Source organism: Schistocerca nitens, chromosome 12 (genome assembly GCF_023898315.1).
Source record: "Schistocerca nitens isolate TAMUIC-IGC-003100 chromosome 12, iqSchNite1.1, whole genome shotgun sequence".
In the NCBI taxonomy this organism is placed as follows: domain Eukaryota; kingdom Metazoa; phylum Arthropoda; class Insecta; order Orthoptera; family Acrididae; genus Schistocerca; species Schistocerca nitens.
The window spans coordinates 86,169,815-86,185,708 of NC_064625.1; the positions used below are offsets into that span (position 1 = coordinate 86,169,815).

At 43.1% G+C, this 15,894-nt stretch overlaps 1 long non-coding RNA gene across 1 annotated transcript in view; it reads right to left on the bottom strand.

The window, feature by feature from the left end:
• Nucleotides 1-233: 233 nt before the first annotated feature.
• Nucleotides 234-15,894, bottom strand: part of LOC126215146 (uncharacterized) — a 165,851-nt gene continuing 150,190 nt past the window's right edge. The window contains exon 2 of the long non-coding RNA XR_007542091.1: nucleotides 234-419. This is a non-coding gene — a long non-coding RNA (uncharacterized LOC126215146). The remainder of the gene's footprint in view (nucleotides 420-15,894) is intronic.

The following is a 15,894-nucleotide window of genomic DNA, read 5'->3' on the forward strand; positions in this document are numbered from 1 at the left end:
CCTAGTATTAACCTTGCTTGTACACCTTTACGAGGAGTGTACTGTTGACACCTCCGTCCTGCAAGATGACATCAGCCGCGTCCACAGCAATGCTCGCATATGTTCCTCCAAGTTTCAGCCATTATATTGTTATATGTAAAATCTGCATTTTTATTTTTTTCTCTGCTTGATCTTTCGATCTTCCTAAAAGATGAGAAGCAGTTTATCGTTATTGTGTGGTCAGAAAAAAGTGCTTTCGTGAAGACAGCTTTATTCAGCCAATTTTCAATGGTGCTATCTCTTCGTGTCAGGCCAACTACAGACGCATTGCCCATGTGACTTCAAGCAGGCAGCTGGAATCGCCGACGACTGCAGAATCTTTCCAGATGCGTCCACAGATATTACTGTGTGATTGGGACTGGAGTGTCCCCCAACTGCGTCTGAAACAGAAGAAGAGTACAAACCGAAATTAATCTTTGTCGCTACTGAATTTCACTGTAGTTTGATTAGGTAAACATACTACTTTTCGTCTGCAACGAGTTTAAAGGACGGGGAAACCAATCTGGTAATCTTGTTGACGATGTATAATTATGTGGCGGGAGGAATGTATAGGCCAAGGAACAAATCCCGTCCATTTCTCTTGAGAGTTATAATCTAGTGCAGCTTTAACAGTTTGACTAAAATGTGCTGTTATCTCATCATACATAAACCGCATCCTTCCTCTTATTAGCAGGAGCAAATGATGTAGCCATTGAGAAAGACTGCTCCCCTGTCTACAAGACACTTTGGGGGGGGGGGGGAGGGCGGGGGGGGGGTAGCGGACTTACAATACTTTCCGAAACCGCAAACTGATCGTGAACATCTGCTCCAGTTCAGCCTGTATTGTTCCACGAAAATTCTCACCCACCCAGAAAATTCTGGTTCACCAAACATGCAGTACTACCTCATACCTCTATGTCGTCCATTTTGGACTGTAATTTCAAACTAGATTGTTAATAATATAAAAGCCAAACAAGTCACGTGTGTTAGTGAATTTTATTTTCATGCACGACGTGTTTCGAGGGCATACCTCTCATCTTCAGGTGCTTCAGAGAATTACATTATAATTTATTTTCCTGCTTGCTAGCAGAATGTCTCGAAATCGCCTCGTTGTTTTAATTTGTCCTGTATTCCACACTTTTCCAAACGCTCCCTGCTTTTACACCTGGTGCTTTAAATTGGGACTATTTACTTCCCTGCGTAAATGGGTTCCGCATTAACGCATTGGAAAATATAACAAGTTTAGCTGTCATACGATAATTACAGCACTCTGTGAATAGCTGTACTTGAATTATAGTCACCCATTATATACAATCACTCGTTATATGTAACCACCAATTTTTATAAATGGTTCAAATGGCTCTGAGCACTATGGGACCTAACATCTGAGGTCATCAGTCACGTAGAACTTAGAACTACTTAAACCTAACTAACCTAAGGACATCACACACATCCATGCGCGAGGCAGGATTCGAACCGGCGACCCTAGCAGCAGCGCGGTTTCGGACTAGAGCGGGTAGAACCGCACGGCCACCGCGGCCGGCGGTTCAAGTGGTATTAGTTGCGTACTTATCGTTATAGAAACATTTCATCTGGGTTTGTCGAATACTAGCTCCTGTAGGAATATGTGACACTTGCGAATACATAGAAAGAAGGATCCTTTATTCTATGATTATATGATAGCAGAACAAACACTGGTAGCAGTTACTTCTGTAAAATATCTGGGAGTATGCGTGCGGAACGATTTGAAGTGGAATGATCATATAAAATTAATTGTTGTTAAGGAGGGTGCCAGGTTGAGATTCATTGGGAGAGTCCTTAGAAAATGAAGTTCATCAACAAAGGAGGTGGCTTACAAAACACTCGTGCGATCTATACTTGAGTATTGCTCAACAGTGTGGGATCCGTACCAGATCGGGTTGACGGAGGAGATAGAGAAGATCCAAAGAAGAGCGGCGCGTTTCGTCACAGGGTTATTTGGTAAGCGATTAAGGAGATGTTTAGCAAACTCAAGTGGCAGACTCTGCAAGAGAGGCGCTCTGCATCGCGGTGTAGCTTGCTGTCCAAGTTTCGAGGGGGTGCGTTTGTGGATGAAGTATCGAATACATTGCTTCCACCTACTTAAACCTCCGGAGGAGATCACGAATGTAAAATTAGAGAGATTCGAGAGCGCACGGAGGCTTTCTGGCAGTCGTTCTTCCCGCGAACCATAGGCGACTGGAACAGGAAACGGAGGTAATGACAGTGTCACGTAAAGTGCCCTCCGCCACACACCGTTGGTGGCATGCGGAGTATAAATGTAGATGTAGATTTTAAACGACTAAATTTTAGCTGTGTGTTCACCCTTAAGTAATACCTTGTCCTGAGACGTTTTCGGCAGTAACATACGGCTCCACTAGGCGTATTGTTCCAGTGGTGGCCAAGGGAGATGTTGCGCCGCCTCCCTGCAGACAATGCCTCATTACGGCTCTGGAACTGGAGTGACCGACAGAGCGGTCTAGAAAGAGAGTCGCCTTTCTTTCGACTCTGTCACAAAAACCGGACACCCTATTGTCGTCGCGGATGGGCGGGGTGTGTCTAGGTGTCGGCGGCAGGAGGAGAAAGCGGTGACCGCGAAAGTGGACAGAGAGGTCCCCCAGGTGGCCAGGTGCAGGTCTGGGAAGGCGACCAGTTTTTGCGCAGTCCAAGAATTACACGGGAGGCGCGGCCCGTGCGTAGAGCTGGCCGTCTGGAGTGGAGCTGCGTGTCGTAAACAAGTGTCGGAACTCGCTTTCGCGGTGTGCAGGTAAGGCAGCTACCGGGTAATGATCCTCTATCGTCTGGCGGCGCTATGCGCTGTGATCACATGCGGTGAAAATTACAGGTGTGTGCACCCGTCAGTTTACTGTTGTTGGGCGAATCCGGACTTAGCCTTCAGGCACGCGTCGTGGTAAATTAGCCATCTATCCGAGGGCGGAGGGGGAGAGAGAGAGAGAGAGAGAGAGAGGATATAGCACGTACGTTGGTACGACACGGGTCGGGATCTGTTAGGTTCATTTCCAGAGCCAATTGTTTCGATTTACTCGTGTTTGCTATATTTTAGCGTCTACCGCGACAGCTCGCACACACACACACACACACACACACACACACACATATATATATATATATATATATATATATATATATATATATATATATATATAGTGGTCCATTGAACGTGACCCGGTCAAATAGCTCACGAAATAAGCGTCTAACGAAAAAACTACAAACAACGAAACTTGTCTAGCTTGAAGGGGTAAACCAGACGGCGCTATGGTTGCCCCGCTAGATGGCGCTGCCATAGGTCAAACGGATATCAACTGTTTTTTAAAATAGGAACCCCCAATTTTTTATTACATATTCGTGTAGTACGTAAAGAAATATGTATGTTTAGTTGGAGCACTTTTTTCGCTTTGTGACAGATGGCGCTGTAATAGTCACAAACATAAGGCTCACAATTGTAGACGAACAGTTGGTAACAGGTAGGTTTTTTAAATTAAAATACAGAACGTAGGTACGTTTGAACATTTTATTTCCGTTGTTCCAGTGTGCTACATGTACGTTTGTGAACTTATCATTTCTGATAACGCATGCTGTTACAGCGAGTTAACTGTTAATACCACATTAATGCAATAAATGTTCAAAATTATGTCCGTCAACCTCAATGCATTTGGCAATACGTGTAACGAAATTCCTCTCAACAGCGAGTAACTTCCCTTCCGTAATGTTTGCACATGCATTGACAATGCGCTGACGCATGTTGTCAGGCGTTGTCGGTGGATCATTATAGCAAACGTCCTTCAACATTCTCCACAGAAAGAAATCCGGGGACGTCAGATCCGGTGAACGTGCGGGCCATGCTTCGACGACCAATCCACCTGTCATGAAATATGCTATTCAATACCGCTTCAACCGCACGCGAGCTATGTGCCAGACATCCATCATGTTGGAAGTACATCGCCATTTTGTCATGCAGTGAAACATCTTGTAGTAACATCGGTAGAACATTACGTAGGAAATCAGCATACATTGTACCATTTAGATTGCCATCCATAAAATGGGGGCCAATTATCCTTCCTCGCGGCCGGAGTGGCCGAGCGGTTCTAGGCGCTAAAGTCTGAAAACGCTAGACCGCTACGGTCGCAGGTTCGAATCCTCGGACATGGATATGTGTGATGTCCTTAGGTTAGTTAGGTTTAGGTAGTTCTAAGTTCTAGTCGACTGATGACCTCAGCAGTTAAGTCCCATAGTGCTCAGAGCCATTTGAACCAAATTCCGTCCGTACTGGCGGAATGTTAAGTGATAGCACGTACTTATACGTTTGTCACTATTACAGCGCCATCTATCACAAAGCGAATAACGAGGTCCAACTAAAACATTCATATTTCTTTTCGTACTTCACGAATATGTAATAAAAAAATGGGGGGTTCCTATTTTAATAAACACAGTTGATATCCGTTTGACCTATGACAGCCCCATCTAGCGGGCCAACCATAGCACCATCTGCTTTCCTCCTTCAAGCTAGACGAGTTTCGTTCTTTGTAGTTTTTTCATTTGGTGCTTATTTCGTGAGATATTTGGCCCGGTCACTATCAGTGGACTACTCTATATATTACTGGTTACATATAACGGGTGATTGTATATAATGGGTGATTATAAATCAAGTACAGCTATTCACAGATGGCCCTAATTATCGTATGACAGCGAAAGTTAGTAGATTTTTTAATGCGTTGATGCGGAACCCATTTACTCCGGGAACTAAATAGTTCCAATTTAAGCAGCCACGTGCAAATCTGGCGCTGTTTATGTTTCCATATAAAATGGATTAGGAACTGGACGTGGGCAGAAAACGTCAAACAAGTGAGAAAGCCATAATGTTGATACTGTTATTCACTGCCGCTTCCAGAATTTGCTCAATACGAGCTCTGGAGACGTCGACAAGAGGCTACACCTGTAAAACGACGTAATCAACAGTTGCTCGCAATAGTTTCTTTGGAATCTGAGCAACATGGTCCTATGTTCTGTCCTTCAGACCGAACCTGTCGCTATTCTTTTAATTATCCCCAGAGCCAAAAGTCACAGGGGATCAGATCAAGCGAACTTGCACGCCATGCATCTGAAAACCTCTGGACATAACACGTTCGTGGAAGGTTGCATTAAGCAGAGCTTTCACTGGGCGAGCGGCATGAGGTATTGTCCCATCTTGCATGAGGAGGAGGAGGATATTGGTGTTTAACGTCCCGTCGACAACGAGATCATTAGAGACGGAGCACAAGCTCGGATTAGGGAAGGATGGGAAAGGAAGGCGGCCGTGCCCTTTCAAAGGAACCATCCCGGCATTTGCCTTGAGTGATCTAGGGAAATCACGGAAAACCTAAATCAGGATGGCCGGGCGCGGGATTGAACCGTTGTCCTCCCGAATGCGAGTCCAGCATCTTGCATGAAGCCGGTAGTTTACACACAGTGGAACTTTTCCAAAGCAGGAATCACGTGCTCTAGAAGGACGACTCGATAACTTACAGACGTCACGATACACACGACAGACCCTCTGGTTGTTTTCTCTTCAACGAAGAAAGAATCGAAATAAAGGTGCCTGTGAATCCATACCACACAGTCACATACGGTGAGTGCAATGGCTCTTCGTGCACAACAAGCGGTTTAACAGTAGCTCAAGGACAGTTCCGTATATCCACTGCAACCTGTAGTGTAAAATCTTTGTGATTAGCCCTCGACTTATGGTTCAGCTGCACGTAAATATGTTGTATGGCTATACTGAATTGGAATTGATAATCATTTTCAGTAACCCATGGAGAGAGTCTTGGTCTAAGGATACGTCATCATTCGTCGAGTGTCGTCATCCTTGCAAGGCAGCAGAATCTGTTGGTATAGTTCTGTAGCTCCAGTACAGTTTTGATCGTAATAGGTTTTCATTGTTTTGATTTACGTATCACGAGGTTCTTCGTAAAGCATCATTCTCGCAGGCAGAAACTCACTTTTACAAGGCCACTTGGGATTCAAATACACAATTTTTCGCTCGCAAAGCCTTCCAATAAACGTCGGGAAATGGAGTGAACAAACAAACACCGTAATTCCGTACTACAAAAGCTGAAGAAATTGAAATGGACATTCACGAAAATTAACTAAATTTGAAGGAAATTTCAAATGATTTTAATTGTCCATGAGAAATTATTTTGTTCTGATTTGCTTAAACAACCGCTACCTGCTCCTCTCAACGTTATTTCATACCGCATCAGAGAACGGTGAAGAACTTGGGTGCAGCTTTGCACGACCCCTGGAGAGGGCACAAAATACCGTTGCCAGGCGCAGGAACAACAACGATACTTAAAATCTGACATAAATCTATCCACGTTTGAGGTCTGCTACTGCAACCTAAATTTATGAAATAAAGTCTACTGCTTCAGTGATCTTATACTAATATTTAATTAGCAAGACGCGTTTCGGCAATAGGTTATCATCATCAGGTGCATTACAATTACATGTGCATTACATTAATTTGAAATTGTGATGAGATTCATTTGCTGAGTATGACAGTGAAGTTATATATCGAAATGTAGCCTTTTTTTACCTGGAAATTTAGCTGTCTGGTACACAGAACACAATAGCAAATGTGTAGCAAATACGCAAGCCCGTGTAATTTTGAATGAAATAATTTGGGATACTGGGCGGCGTCAAAACAGATGCATGCCGACGTTTCGGCCGGCTTGCTACGGTCTTCTTCAGGTCGGTTCATTGCCCTGAAGATTATCGCAGAAAGTTGGTTGAAACGTTAGTAGTTTAGCTGTTTTAATAGTTACAATGACGCAGCCCAACAGCCAAAATTATTTTACCCTAAAGATCACCAATTATGACCTTCACATTCAGATGTGTACATCATTCCGTACTTAAAATAGTGGACACGGGCGATGATGCATGTGGGAAAAGAGAAGTGAGTGTGAAGCAATTGTCGGTGAATGCTGCCGAGGCAGATGTGTTGAGAAACACGAGATGCCAAGCGGTAGTGAGGCGAAAGGCAGGGACAACAGATGCTACGGATCGCCAATGGGAAGAAGTTCTGTCACTTTGGGGCAGCTTTGGCTGCGTTCGTAAAGGAATGGCAGGAGGGGTGGTATTTCATATAAAAGGTTCGAGGCAGCTGGGCGCGCAAATTTTTCCGCTGCAGCTGGTGGAGACCCCTTGGGGATGGCGGGCGAAAGCGCGGAGGGATAGGGGAATCCCCCAAGTAACGCCGCTGGTGGTTATTAGAATGACAGAAAATCCACCAGTACGGCGACGTGTCATCTCTAAACTGATGTGCGCTGGCGGCATATGCTTCTATGACTATAATTCTACAAACCACTGTCTAGGACACGGTAGAGGGTACTTCACATTGTACCACTTATTAATCCTTCTCCATTCTCATGTTCAGTGCAGAAAGAATGATCGTTCAAGCGCCTCAGTGCGCGCTGTAATCAGCCCAATTCGCCTTCGCAGTCACTACGGGAGCGATCGTTTGCGGCTTTAGTATATTTTTAGATTCGTCATTAGTGCTGGTTCTTGAAACTTTGTATGCAAGTTTTGGCGGTATAGTTGGTGTACGTCTTCAGGTGCCCGCTAGTTCAGATTTTCCAGCATTTCCGTGACACTTTCCCAAACCTATGACAATTCGTGCTGCCCTTCTTTGTATTCGATCAATATCCTTCGTTAGTCCTGTCTGGCCCAGATCTTACACAATTGAGCATTGTGACAGGATGAAAAGCACAAATGATAAATGATTTGCAATAACTAATCAGTCATCTCTGTAAACAGCAAACCAAAGTCAGCCAGCTACCTTACCTATGAGCGAGCGCATGTGATCCTCCCGTTCCGTGTCCCTACAAATTGTGACACTCACGTATTTGGGTGAGTTGTCTCATTTCAACGCGACACGTTGTGCAATGAACACTCTCACTACTCGCAAATTATTTCGAAAGAGCAATTTTGCACCGTTCATCATTCATCGCACCATTTAGTTTCCTCAGTGAACATACAGGGTGTTTCAAAAATGACCGGTATATTTGAAACGGCAATAAAAACTAAACGAGCAGCGATAGAAATACACCGTTTGTTGCAATATGCTTGGGACGACAGTACATTTTCAGGCAGACAAACTTTCGAAATTACAGTAGTTACAATTTTCATCAACAGATGGCGCTGCGGTCTGGGAAACTCTATAGTACGATATTTTCCACATATCCACCATGCGTAGCAATAATATGGCGTAGTCTCTGAATGAAATTACCCGAAACCTTTGACAACGTGTCTGGCGGAATGGCTTCACATGCAGATGAGATGTACTGCTTCAGCTGTTCAATTGTTTCTGGATTCTGGCGGTACACCAGGTCTTTCAAGTGTCCCCACAGAAAGAAGTCACAGGGGTTCATGTCTGGCGAATAGGGAGGCCAATCCACGCCGCCTCCTGTATGTTTCGGATAGCCCAAAGCAATCACACGATCATCGAAATATTCATTCAGGAAATTAAAGACGTCGGCCGTGCGATGTGGCCGGGCACCATCTTGCATAAACCACGAGGTGTTCGCAGTGTCGTCTAAGGCAGTTTGTACCGCCACAAATTCACGAAGAATGTCCAGATAGCGTGATGCAGTAATCGTTTCGGATCTGAAAAATGGGCCAATGATTCCTTTGGAAGAAATGGCGGCCCAGACCAGTACTTTTTGAGGATGCAGGGACGATGCGACTGCAACATGGGGCTTTTCGGTTCCCCATATGCGCCAGTTATGTTTATTGACGAAGCCGTCCAGGTAAAAATAAGCTTCGTCAGTAAACCAAATGCTGCCCACATGCATATCGCCGTCATCAATCCTGTGCACTATATCGTTAGCGAATGTCTCTCGTGCAGCAATGGTATCGGCGCTGAGGGGTTGCCGCGTTTGAATTTTGTATGGATAGAGGTGTAAACTCTGGCGCATGAGACGATACGTGGACGTTGGCGTCATTTGGACCGCAGCTGCAACACGGCGAACGGAAACCCGAGGCCGCTGTTGGATCACCTGCTGCACTAGCTGCGCGTTGCCCTCTGTGGTTGCCGTATGCGGTCGCCCTACCTTTCCAGCACGTTCATCCGTCACGTTCCCAGTCCGTTGAAATTTTTCAAACAGATCCTTTATTGTATCGCTTTTCGGTCCTTTGGTTACATTAAACCTCCGTTGAAAACTTCGTCTTGTTGCAACAACAATGTGTTCTAGGCGGTGGAATTCCAACACCAGAAAAATCCTCTGTTCTAAGGAATAAACCATGTTGTCTACCGCACACCTGCACGTTGTGAACAGCACACGCTTACAGCAGAAAGACGACGTACAGAATGGCGCACCCACAGACTGCGTTGTCTTCTATATCTTTCACATCCATTGCAGCGCCATCTGTTGTTGAAAATTGTAACTATTGTAATTTCGAAAGTTTGTCCGCCTGAAAATGTACTGTTGTCCCAAGCATATTGCAACAAACGGTGTATTTCTATCGCTGCTCGTTTAGTTTTTATTGCCGTTTCAAATATACCGGTCATTTTTGAAACACCCTGTATCTTCATATAAGCATGTTCTAAATGCGTATGCGTTGTCGATGCGACCACTCTTGTCTGAAACTGGCTGTCCTTTTCAGTTCTCTGAAACTGCCACATCTTGTCTTCTTCTCGATGTCTCTCTCTTTCTTTCCCAACACTTTCCCTTCAAGAAAGTTAATTATGAAAGCATTGTGTCTGATGGCATGCCGAATAAATTATATTTTTGTCTTTTACATTTTCTCTGACATTATTCTCTCTTTGTTGACTTCTTTTAAGCCTTTCGTGTTGGGTTTTCTTTCAATCCAACTTGTTCCTGTTATTTTTCGCCTTATCCGCATTTCGGCAACTTCAAGTCGATTCCCTTCCAGTTTATCCAGAGTCCAACTTTCACTTATATAGAGCAGGCTACTCCATACAAATGATTTTGCAACGGATTTAATGGAACCTGCATTCATACGTTTGCTGGCTGAAATATTTTTTTGAGTCATAAACACCTGTTTTGTCAATGCATTTCTTCTCTTTATTTCCATAAAGCATTTGTTGTACTCTGTAGTTATACAGCCTAGATAAAAAAATTGCTTCACCGATCAATTCTGAAGTCATCAATTTTTATACTGCTTTTAATTACTTCCACGTTTTCCGTTCTACCATTACTTTCGTTTTCCGTTTGTCCACTTTCATTTTTCTTAGTTAGTGTCCTATAATACTTGCAGCCTTCTGTTCACTTCTTTTCTGGCGTCATCATTTCTGATACCATGTATCCTTTCACTACTGGCTTTTATTTTCTTTGTCTTCTCTTTTATTTTCTGAATAGCTTTTACAGTGAAAACAGCAAATAAATACTGAGCTAGGGGACATACCTGTCTCTTTTTCCAGTACTGACACCTTCCTCTACCTGATCTATGTTTTCTGACACAGTTGAACGACCACTCTTCTGTCTTTCGAGTTCAGTCCCCTATTGAATGTTTTTTACATCGAATACTCTTGGCGTGTGAGCACTTAACGACTTGCAAGAAACTTCACACATTATTTAAAACCTTCACGTAACTTTTTTAGCTGCCTCTGCAAGAAAATGATGAAACGCTTTCCGCTGTTCACGTAGTAAAACTGCCGCATCAGTCATAACATTTTAACTTATTACCTATTTAAAAGATTAAAAAACAGCCGACCAGTTGCAAAGGATAAAGTAATCTTTACCTAGGTTTCAATAGATATAAATCTATCTTCTTCAGAAGACGGCAGTATTACATTAACATGGAGTGAAGTATCCTAGTCGTTTTTGCAAACATTTACCTATTTACTTCTAACTGTGCTCGCAACAAATTTTCAAACAGTGTCCGGCTGTACTACTGGATGTACCTGCAAAAGTATTTCATTGTACGACATATGGTTCAGAAGATATGACCTCAGGAACATTTAGATGCGTGAAAAACTATCTTTTATTTAAAACGGAGCGCAAATTACCCACAATATACCCTTCCATTGTTTCGTAATGAAAGAGCACTTAGCGACTTCCAACAAACTTTAAACATAATTTGAAAACTTTCCCACACTTTTTCAGCTTAAATGCTTTGCGTCAGATATTCAACTCATTAACTCGTTTCTAAGGTAATAACAAGTTTGAAGCTGTTGTATATATGGCATTTCCATTCTTTAAGGAATCGTGGAGTTTACTCGTTACTAGATAATCTCCTTTAAAATCTTAGAAGAGGAGCATTTGCAATGGCGTAGTAACCTTTCCATTTAGCAGCGCATCCCTTATCGTATACAAGGTTGTCTGTCTTTAACTATGACCCCCAGTATTAGTTGTACGGGAGATGCTGTTGATATACAACCCCATAGCTGAGCTACGAGTATCATGAAGAGGAGATGAAAGTTTATACGGAGTCACTTAATGAAGGTCTGTCGCTTTTTCTGGTAGTAGCAGATAAGGGACAAGACGGCGATATTTTCTGGCAGTAGCAACGAGTGTTCAAAAATGGCTCTGAGCACTATGGGACTTAACTTCTGAGGTCATCAGTCCCCTAGAACTTAGAACTACTTAAACCCGACTAACCTAAGGACAGCACACACATCCATGTCCGAGGCAGGATTCGAACCTGCGACCGTAACGGTCGCGCGGCTCCGGACTGTAGCGCCTAGAACCGCTCGGCCACAAGGCCGGCGCAACGAGTGTGTTGTGTCCTTTACACCAGCTACGTCGAATGCAAGATTTTCCCGTTTCTCTACGGGATCGGTATTGCTATGTCTATTTTGGTAGGTATTTGATGGCCTGATGTTCTTATTTACGCCACCATTCTACCACGGGGAGGAATCTGTTCACCCCATATGCCTGCATATCTAATATACAAGTGCGATAAAGGTTTTAAAGTGTTTGCGTGAGGTGTACATTAGGCGGAACGTGGGTACAAACCGGTTATTTACATCCAAGAAAATAGATACTAACAGCCGTAATTTTATTTAATAATTTTATTTAGGTGCCAGTTTTGATGTCTCATTGATATCTTCTTCAGACCTCTGTTCAAATCGACAAAATAATCAAGCTTACAGGAGAAATCCAATTTGTCATGCAACATCAATTGCCATTATTTAAAATATATTTACCATTCATATGCAGTAGTAAAAACTATAAAAAGACAGGTGAAAAATATGAAGACTTTAAAGTGAAGGGCCTTGCACATGAACACTGGTCAACGAGATATGTACCCATTCACTATATTAATAAAAACCGCTTAAAAAAAATGAAATACTAACGTAATATTAAGAAATTCAGTAAAAATTACCATAAACCTGCACTGAAAATTACGTTGAGTCATATCGTACAAACAGTGGTGTCACATACAGTGGTGATACGGTAACCAAACGTCACGCAGACAGAAAGTGTGTCTCAAAGTATAAATTCTGAAAAAAAAAACGAAATAATGAATGGAAACATATGATAAACGAAGAAGGCGAATCGACTGTCATGGTGAAAATGAGTTTGGAGGAATGCAAGAACCGCTAAAAAGAATAGAAAACCATATATGAAAAATGCGCGTTTAGGTCAAAGTGAAAACCTAAGTTAGAGATTTATTTTTCATTTTTGATCCCTCTTCTTTTATACTTTTTACTTGTGGAAATGTATGTGCAAACAAAGATAGGAGATACAGCGGTCATACTTAAACGAAACTTCATGAAAACAGAAAATCTCTCAAAGTATAAATACTGAAAACGAAGAAAACAACATAATGAATGCAAAAATATGTAGTTGCTAAGGAATGTAAAAACCAATAAAAAGAACCGAAAACCACAAATGAGAACTATTCACTTAGGTCAAAGTAAGAGCCTAAACTCGAAAACGTAACTTATTATTTATTTTTTTGATCTCTGTTTTTATTCTTTTTACTAGTGCATGTGTATGGCAAATTTATTTTAAATATTGACAGTCAATGCTGCACAACAGCTCGATTTCTGTTGTAAGCTTGATGATTTTGTCGATTTGTGCAGGAGCGAAATTGTATCTAAATAAAACTATTAAATGAAATTACGGCTGTCAGTATCTACTTTATTCAGTTCTTCGACCAGCCGCAGTCCCATTCCATTTACAAAATATGGAATCACAGAAACGTTATTTGCTTAGTTGAATGTGGAGAATCACCTAAAACCTACATCCGGGCTGGTCAATTCACCACTTCATCAACCAGCGGATTCGATTGGAATCTGTCTGTCCTCTGCTTGTCCCGATAGCGATCACGTTAGCGCTGTCGCCTGTACGGGTGGTTGTCAAATAGGAGATCGATCGCTGTGGTACCAGCAGAGACGAAAAACATTATTGATTTTTTTTCTGTGCTGATGTAGCGTACGCAGCACGTGTGAATTTCGTTCGGCTGTGTACCAAAACAATATTAAGAATCCATCAGATTCGGTGGTGCACCGCGAAAGAGAGAAACCTTTCCTTTATGCTGCTCAGTGTATAAATCGCCCGGAACAAATTAGTTACATACTAGTATGGAAAAACGTTCCGGGCGGCGACGAACACGGAATAAAAGGAGCAGGAACAAGCGCCGGATGTATAATAAATCACGCATACCCATTGGTCGGCGGTGGCTTCATCAATAATTCAGCAAATCGGCGGGTAATCCCTCGGGGCCACCGCGCGCGCCCAATGATAGGTGGAGGACGGGGTCACGTGACCACCCGGCGACAATTGAAAGCGCCAGTTCGCGTCCCGTCTGCGGCTATTGTTTTTATTTCGGGGCCCCCTGTCTTGATTTGTAGCCTACGGGGCCAGACGGCGCATCCAGGTGAATGAAGGTCGTGCCGAAGGAATCGGGTTGTATATAAAGAGACACGCGCGCACGCGGACGTTATTTAGAAAATAAAAAAATAAAAAAGAATTCAGGTCGATGTGAGATAGGGAGTGGTGCGATGGCGGAAGGGTGCGTACGTGTGCGGTTTGCCGGGTGCCGTGGCTCGGGGGTGGGGGGTGGGGGTGTCGCGATGGAAAAGCTTTTGAAAGGGCTATAAAAATATCCCTTTCGGAAAAGCGATAAATCAATGCGGCGGCTGGTAGCATCTCTCTCTCTGTCCGGCCATACATAGGCGCGCGCGTATTTTCCATTTGAATCAATAGATACAGCGGGCTGCCATTATCGGGGTCCCACCCGTGGGTTCAGCGTGTGGCTTCCGGTTCGCGCACGCATGCACACGCACGCCGGCTACTCGTCACACACACACACACACACACACACACACACTCACACACACACGTGTAGGCGAGGTGATGGGAAGAAGAGCGGCCAGAATAAGCTGCGTCTAGTAAAGCCAACAGTTCGGCCGTGACGTACCTTCTTCCAGTCACACAGGCCTAATGAGGAGGTCCTTCCCCCTCGTCGTTGAGCAGGACCTAGATCTATGACGCAAGACTTCTTGGTTTTTTGCGAGTGGAACCTCCAAATTGTGGATTACAGATCAAAGAGCGACACATTTCCATCGGTAGTGTTTTACATTCAGGGCAGAGTGTAGAAGCTTATTTACGTACAGACTTGCCCTCTATTTTAACCGAAAATCACACGAATGTGATACGACTTTCAAGGTTCGTGGAACGTCTCACTCGTTCCCCAAAAATTTTCGCGAGAAGTCCTTAATGTACTGGCTGACTCTTGAAGAGAAGATAATGGCATCCAGCCACTTTTTACAATGATTTTTATTCACACAAATAGCGCCGTTACACGTTTCGAACCAACTGGTTAATCATCAGATGGTGTGTTCACGTTAAGATACATTTTCTTCGTAGTTTACGTTAGTTCCAGATTTTAAGGGGCCATATGGTGAAAGTTACTTTGGGTGGTGGGGCTCTACAACCAAAACATGACGTGACAAACTGTCTACTTAACCGTAATAGTGCCTCATAACGATTTAAAACGATGCAGACAAATTATTGAAGTGAAGATGTTTTAATTACTTACGTCCAAAATTCCGCGCCTTTCCGTTGCAACACTGACTGCTTGCCCTCATGAAGTAGCGAAGATTATATGAAGAACTTTTTTTGATATATATGTACACTCTTAATGTAAAGCACCACTCAAACACACCAAAGCATTTTTCCATATGGAAAGACGAATACAAAGATGGCGATATCACAACAATAACAATATCAAAGAATTTCTCTCTCAGAGATATTTGGGTATGTACATTGATGTGATAGTAGAAGTCAACAAACTACAAGCACTACATTACTTACAATTTATATCAAATGAGAGCTGATTACAATTAAGATAAACAAACAAAGAATCTAGTTTATTATAAGATGTTATACATCCTTCCATATGACAAAATGTTTTGGTGCGTATGAGTGGTGCCCTACATTATATGTGTACATATATACCACAAAACTGCTTATATATCTTCACTACCGCATTAGATGGGTAGATCACATAACTAATGAGGAGGTATTGAGTAGGGTGGGGAGAAGAGAAGTTTGTGGCACAACCTGACTAGAAGAAGGGATCGGTTGGTAGGACATGTTCTGAGGCATCAAGGGATCACCAATTTAGTATTGGAGGGCAGCGTGGGGGGTAAAAATCGAAAATCGTAGAGGGAGACCAAGAGATGAATACACTAAACAGATTCAGAAGGATGTAGGCTGCAGTAGTTACTGGGAGATGAAGAAGCTTGCACTGGATAGGGTAGCATGGAGAGCTGCATCAAAACCTGTCTCAAGACTGAAGACCACAACAACAAACCGCATTAACAAAAGCAGTCAGCATTGCAACGCTATGGCGCAGAACATTCGACGTACGTGACCAAAACATTTTCAC